This window comes from Delphinus delphis, chromosome 4 (genome assembly GCF_949987515.2).
Source record: "Delphinus delphis chromosome 4, mDelDel1.2, whole genome shotgun sequence".
Lineage (NCBI taxonomy): Eukaryota > Metazoa > Chordata > Mammalia > Artiodactyla > Delphinidae > Delphinus > Delphinus delphis.
The window spans coordinates 28,119,755-28,127,843 of NC_082686.1; positions in this window are offsets into that span (position 1 = coordinate 28,119,755).

The window sequence follows — 8,089 nt, forward strand, 5'->3', positions numbered from 1 at the left end:
AAGGACCAATGTAAATGCCTTAAATCTTCAATAATCTTCCAAATCCAAGTTGCCTTTCTCTCCTCTGAGTTCAAATATCCTTTGTCCTGCTGTGTTAATATGCTAGTTCCTTTTTATAGGAACTATATACTTTCTTTATCAAACTCTCAGTTACTCCATATCAGGAACCAAATTCCATCATCTTTGTTCTTAGCAGAATGTTTCGTTCTAAGTAAAGAATTAGTAGCTCTCTGTGAGTTGAAATATAATATTTATTGTGGTTGTAGAAATTACTAATCCTTACTAAGATTTCTGGTTCTCCTTTCCTTTCAGAAGTTACGTATGGTTATGTGACTTTCTTTGGCCCATAAAATGTGAGCACAAATGAAGTGTGTCACTTTTGAGTTAAAGCATATAAGAACTGATGTGCACTTTTCCACATTCCCTTTTCCCTGGCTGTGGAAGCCCATGTACATGTGGCAGTACTCCAAGAGCAAAGCAGCCTACTATGCTGAGCCTCCACATTGAGGACAGTTCCCTGGAGAGTTGTCCAAACCCCAAGAGCACTTTCTGTGAACAAGAAGTTAACTTATGATGGGTTAAGCTACGGAGATTTGGGGGGTGTTTGTTACCATAGCATAATCTAATTTATTCTGAAGTACATAGTACTACAATGGGAAGACAATCCATCAATAAAAAGAAAAACAGGGAGAGACACCTGAATTCAAATCCTAGATTTGACACTTAACAGCAATGTGATTTTTTTAAAATGCTTTTCTAAATATAATTTAAATTTATTTATTATTTTATTTTTGGCTCTGTTGGGTCTTTGTTTCTGTGCGAGGGCTTTCTCTAGTTGCGGCAAGCGGGGGCCACTCTTCATTGCGGTGTGTGGGCCTCCCACTATCATGGCTTCTCTTGTTGCAGAGCACGGGCTCCAGACGCGCAGGCTCAGTAGTTGTGGCTCACGGGCCTAGTTGCTCCGCGGCATGTGGGATCTTCCCAGACCAGGGCTCGAACCCGTGTTCCCTGCATTGGCAGGCAGATTCTCAACCATGCGCCACCAGGGAAGCCCCAGCAATGTGACTTTTGAGAAGTAAAGAAACACCTCAGTTTCCTCATCTGTAATACAGAACTAACTAATACCTACCTTGCAGAGTTACTATGAGGTTATAGAAAACACAAGTGTATTGAGAGATCCTTTGCCCCTTCCACCATGAGAGGACACAGTTAGATGTCTATGAACCAGAAAAGCAGACTCTTACCAGATACCAAATCTGCCAGTGCCTTGATCTTGAACTTCCCAGCCTCCAGAACTGTGAGAGATAAATTATTGCTGTCTATAAGCCCCCAAAAAGGAAAATACACAAGTATTTATAATATAATAGATGTTCAATGAACAGTATCTATCATTTCCTAAACAGTTTGTAATCCTTTTGAGATTATATATATATTATCTATCTTTATCTACCTCTATATCTCTATCATATATTTATGCACTTTCCATATTACTTAGCACAATGCCAAGCCTGGGAAATTTGGAAGATCTATCGAATAAATTCAGTAGAGTACATATAGACTCTACAATGAAAGGCTTACAGACCAATTGTAAATGAACAAAGAATGAAAATAAAGTCTGAGTGTAAAGCTGACCCTGACCTTTAGAGAATTCAGAGGGTAATGTGTTCTTAAATAATGAACTGTACTTGCACAAGGTCTCCAAAGTGTTGGTCCCAGCCCTTAACATATGTCACATATCATACATCTTTGTTCTCACTGTCTTGTTCCTAGATATTTGTTCTGTAATTAACCTTGGAAAACTCCCACCCTTCATCTTAGCTTCTCTTGTATCCTTCCTAATATGTCATTTAGCCAGTCCAGGGCCTTGGCTTGATTCAGCATCTAAGATTTTGATTTCTCAGACTCATTATACACTGGCGATATGCCATGATCATCAACATTAGCCATTTCTATTGAATAGAAAGTTAATTGTTCTACTTAATAAAATTCATGTTTTCTTTTCTTTTTTGACTTCTGTCACTCCATTTGCCTAAAAAGATTTGAGATGGAAACACCCCTCCCTTTAAAAAATGGTGTTTTCTTTTCAAAGTCTGAATAATTTCAACTCAGTCATAAAGCTTTAAAGAATGATTTGGAAGGCTTTTGAGGATATCAGGAAAAGACTGCGGGCTTTGGAATAAGAGGTGGATCTGAATTCCAGCTTCTCCACATAACAGCTGTTTACTTTGGGTCAGTGCATTTTCTTTAAACCTCTATGTTTCACTTTCCTTCTCTATTAAGTTCAGATAATAATAATATTTACATCCTAGAATTGTATGATTAAGTGAAATAATCTAAATAATCCATGTAAAACACATAGCAAAATGACTACCATAAAGTTAGCGCTAGATGAAAATGCAGGTCCTTGCCATCTTGGAAGTTACAATCTACTTAGGAGATGTATGGACAAATCTGAAATTGAAGGAAGAGCTCTGTAGAACTGAGCTTGAGTGAGCACCTTTATCTGTAGAAAGAACAATTAAGTGCTGACCTCCATAATAAGGACTTTAGTTATTCCAGGACTGCAAAGGAGAAAGAGGCCAGTGAGTGCAGGAGTAGAGAACTTTAGCACTCAGAGAACCTTAAGGAGTAACCAACACTGCAATCCAGAATCTGAGATTTCATCTGAACTCTGACATATGGACATAACTTGTATAGACAGAGATATTAGGTGGGCAGAGAAACGGACAGCATGAGCTGCTATGTTATGGCAATATGAATATTATTTTTCATATATGGAAAAGAATGAAATAATCAGCTGATTGGAGCTGAGAGTTTACCTTGGGGAACCAGCACAGAAGAAATTGGACAGAGGGGTCGCATCTGTTTAGAGACGATTTGAAATATGCAAAGGTACTTTTCCCTTTATTCTGAAGGAAATTTGGAGCCGTTGCTGGGTAGTGACATGATGGGACAGCGCTTTAGTATGATCTTCTCTGGCTGTTGTGTATGCAGGATGGCATCGGCTGTAGGAAACATTGGGGCAAAGCAGCTTGTTAGGAGGTGATGAGAGTAATGATGGTGTGAGTGATGGAGACATGGAGTAGTGGCAAATGAGAATAGAGGAGAAATAGTAATCCCTAGAGCAGTTCTCAGGAAGCAGTTACAGGGTTTGGTGGTAGATTCCAAACAGGAAATTAACAAGCAGTGACTCTCAAGGATGACCTAGATGAGTGGTTTACATCAAACTCAGAAGATTCATCCCATTCACCAAAAAAACTTTGAAAACTTCCTTTGTGAAAGCATTCACTGAAATCTGCATGACAAATGAGATAGAACAAAACTGTATGTTATTTTTAAGGTGACCTATGTGTTGACTGGTTTTTCGAGAGAGACAAAGTATCTGCTTTGCCTGACACCTAACGACCTATGAACTAAAAATGGGAAGACATGAACTCCTTGTATTTTATTTATACCTTATCTGCTTTTGTGTCATGGAGTCAGACTCAGAAGAGATCCTCCTTTTCTCTAAATGTGGACATGGTTTCTGCAGCAGGAAAGATTTTGCTGCATCATGTCAATTATCATGTGACCTGAAAATTCCTCCTGTGGCTGGCTTTTCTCCCTTGTGTTTGTCCAACCCAATTCTTTCCCTTTCATCAATAATGCAACAACTTCTCATTCGTTAGCAACAGGCTCACATCATGTGATCACCCCAATAGGGAACTGTAAAAATGCCACAAAAAAGTGAGCTATATTAAAACAGGGTAAGTGGAAAAGTTTGTACATAAAATTATACCCTTTAGCACAGCCTTTAAAAAATAAACTGCATCAAGAGAACAGACCTAGAGAGATCACTTAATCCATTCAAATGGTTTCAGCTAGAGCAGTGGTTCTCAGCCCCGACTGCATATAAGTTATATGAGGAGTTTCTAAATGATAGCCATTCCCAGATCCAGTCTGCAGAAATTCTTTTTATTCGTCCCAATTTTTTCCCCTTGTGATGAGAACTTTTAAGATCTACTATCTTATCAACTTTCAAATAGACAGTACAGTATTATTAACTATAGCCACCATGCTGCACATTACATCCCCAGAATTTAATTTATTTTATAACTGGAAGTTTATAACTGGTTCACTGGTATATAATGGGACCCCTGATTTTCAGTATGTCTTGAAGTTCCCCACGTGATTATAAAATGAAACCAGGGCTGAGAAATACTCTTCTGTACCCTGGCCTGGTTGTTCATTAGGGTAATCTGAGGAACTTAGAAAAATACCAATATCTGATCCAAACCCCAAAAATTTTTATTTAAGTGTTTTTGGGTATAACCAAGGCCTTGGTAGGTTTAAAAGCTCCCCAGGTGATTCTTATGTAAAGCCAGCTTGGAAATCAATGAGCTGATCAGTGGCTCTCATACAGCAGAATCCTTTGGAGAGTTTGTTAACACAGAGATTGCTGGATCCTATCCCGAGACTGATTGTGTAAGTGTGGATAGGGCCAGAGAATTTACATGTCTAATAGATTCCCAGGTTAGGTTATTTCTGATCTGTAGACCACACTCTAAGAACCACTGAAGTTAAAAGGATTCATGTTTAAAATATCTCCAAGCAGAAGATTACACAGTCTGTTTGTAAATATGTTCCAATACTTTAGGCTCGCCTTAATACAATCTAACAGATTTCTGTAGTAAGGTTGTGATATATTTGGGTCTTAGTTAATTGCAGTTCAGAGGCTTAGTATTTGAAGTTGTGATGATCAGTGAATCCATATTAACCCTATTAGTTAACAATTAATTCCTTCACTTTCTATCTCCTTCCCTCCCTAAAGTGATTATTTCATAATTTCAGTGAAGAGTCTAAGCAAATAATTTCTAAGAATTCATAATCTGATTTTCTGCTTCTAAGGGTTAAGGCCCTCTGATCCACATTAATTCTATGAAAATTGTATAAACACAAGAGTAGGAGGCACTGATGGGACACCATTGTAGATATCATATAACAAAACTAAAGTTGAGGTCATGTTGACCCATAGTGTCATCTGTGAGAACGCCATCTACTAAGCACAAAAGAAAACACATTGTCACAATTTATTCTTTCTGTGGTTGTAAAGGGAAGAAGATATTTTGAGGAACAGGATTAATAAAACATTAAAATAACTAGGAAGAAAAGCTGATAATTAAAGATGGACTGTAATTCAAACCCAGCCTGAACAATAGCTCTTCTATTTTGCTTCTGCTTCTTTTTAATCACAGAAACAACAGTTCTTCCTGGACTAGTCTTTTCCTGTGTGTCATCACTAACACACACAAAGCCAATTTTAAAAAGACCAAATCTAAAACGTAATTCATGCTTTCTTCCTTCATTTTTTTTCCAACCTAGTTCCTCCAGAAAATGTAAAAGGGCAGCTGAACCATCTATGTGTATAATGACTCCTACACGGCAGGCCTCAGCCACACCACAATCATCGGATTATTCCACTGTAGATCTTCTCAACCACGGTCAATGGTCTCCAAGGAAAACAAGTCAGAGAGGAGGTAGGTAGTAGCATCGCTGTAAAACAGTGGGCAAATGGAACTCTTTCCCCAAAAGGCCGATTGTGATTGCTAGGTGAAGGCTGCTCAATTCATGAAAAGTTTAAACTGAAAAAGTCTTTTGCTAAAATACAAAAAGCAACCTGTTTTAAATTTTCATTATATAAGAGACTTCATTCAGGGGACTAAAATATTGAAAGTGAATCAAATGGGAGGATATTTTCAACCAGGACAGTGGGATTCATACCTTTTATATTAGTGCATATATACTAGGAGACTTGAAATTTGAAGGCAGGCATTTTGCTAAACCAACCCTCTACCTAAAAATGCATTACATTTTGTCTGTGAATTGAGGTCAGGTTATCAAGTGAGAGAGCTCTCTACACCTAAATACTCTATTTCATAATTGTGCTTAATTAATCGTGGACATCTTACATTGGGTTCTTTTAGGATATGATTAGAGAAATCCATTTTAAAAACTTAAAGGAATAAACAACAACTTAGAAAACAAGGAGTAAAATGCAAAGTCTGCATTCAGAAGAGATAGAAGAAACTTTCTTCTCCTTCTTAACTCTTTTTTCAATCGACTTTCCCAACTCTTAGGACCCAGAATGCAAGTTATTGTGAGTAATATGGAAGGTACAAAAGACTTTGATAAGCTTTGACTTGCTTGGGAGCCTAAATCCAGATGAAAGACTTTGATGAATCAGAGTATTCTGAGTTTTTCAACACCTTACTGATGTAAAGGCTTTGTATATAGTTCTTCCATACAAAGGACACTAAATGTTTATTCATCTTATGTTCATTTTTGTTTCTGTCCTCTCACCTGGATTCTTGTGCTGCACTCCCCCCATGCTTCCACACAGCAATTCAGGACTTCAACTCCAGGCCATTTGATTGGTGGATTAAAAAAACACTGTAACCACTACTTACTTGACTTCCCATATTTCTTTTGTCTATTTTTTTAGAGAAATGTCTCTGAGTATCTGTCTAATCCACCTAATTATTAGCTTAACTGGGTATGATAAGATAAAATTTACATGAAATCATTCCTATAGTAACTATCCACCTACAGAATTAGTTTTAAAAGGTAACAATTCTCATTTGCAAAGGTAAGCTAAAAGCACAGTTTTAGACAAATATACTCAGGGATATTAAACCCTAGGAGGAGGTGATTTCATCATGTGAACAAGGCTGACTTAACATTTTTTAAAATTTAATTAATTAAAGTTGGTGAACTCCTTGATGAAAAGGCCTGCTTTCTAATTCATCTTTATATGCCCTTAAATACCTTGAATATCTTGAGTAATGCTGGCATGTAACAGGTACTCAGTGTGAATGAATGAATAAAGAAATGAGTGAATGAAAGACTGAATTAGTCACATCTTGCTTTTAACAGACTGGAATCAAATAGCTCTGGGTCCAAGACATGATTTTTTTCCTTTAATATTTGGGTGACTGTGTACATAATGTAATTTATCTAAGAGTTTTCTCATCAGTTATAGGAGATTGCTGATGTTATTATGAGGGTTAAAATAACATGGTGCCTGGAAAAGTGGTAACATTAAAACCCATGTAGACAGCTTACAGGCATTTATGTAATAAGCAGATTGGCCACAGGAAAAAAAAAATGAGAATTTATAGGGAGTTAGGCAAGAAAAGAATAAAAGAGATAAAACCAAGGCAAATTTACCAGCTGAACATAATTGGGATCAGCCCGAAGATTTCGAAAAACTATAAGCAGAGAAAGCCAAATTCATTGCAAACCATCCTTATGGCATCATGCCCTCCACTTTGTGAAACAAAAACATTTTTCTTGCTGTCCTGACAACTTTGATGGTGGTAATTTGCAAAGATATAAATTACGATTTAAAGAAAGGTCAAAAATAATCTATTCCAGCTGTGGTTTGAGAAAGTTAATTTGAATTTTAAAGTAAAGTCTTTTTTCGTTTCTCTCTTGCCATACAAGATTTTTAATATAGCTGACTCCTAACAGATATAATTGCATGACATCAGTAGAGCATTCCAAAGGAGTATGCAAAGGGAAAAAATAATCTGCCAATAGTTTTAAGAGGAATCATTGATTAATTCATTGGAATAACAAATCATGTATGGTGGCTGCCTGGACCCAAACAAAGTTTGGTCTTCTCTCAACATGGCACCCAAACTCTTTTCTCTGCTCATCCAACTTCCCATGGTGGTCACCTCCAGTTTTTGGTTAGCACGTTGTTTGGTTGTTCACTCTAGAGTTCACTGAGGACTACAATCTGCTCGAGAAATGTCATCCTTCTGTTTACTACACATCATTTCCTGTTGTCTTCCTATTCTGTCATTGAAGCTTTTGGGAAACTAATAGAACACTCTCTCAACCTCAGATTGTTGTTGCTTTTAGGTTATTTTGGTGAGGTAGAAATTTTCAGTTATGTGATTGATTTTCCTCAAATTTTTTCTTGATGTAGAAAGAATCTTAGTGCAGATTATATGAAATAGACATATTTATTTGGCCAACTCCCAACTATTCTGATTAGATTAGCTTCCTTTTGGGCTTATGTGTCTAAATTTTCTGCCAAAGGTTC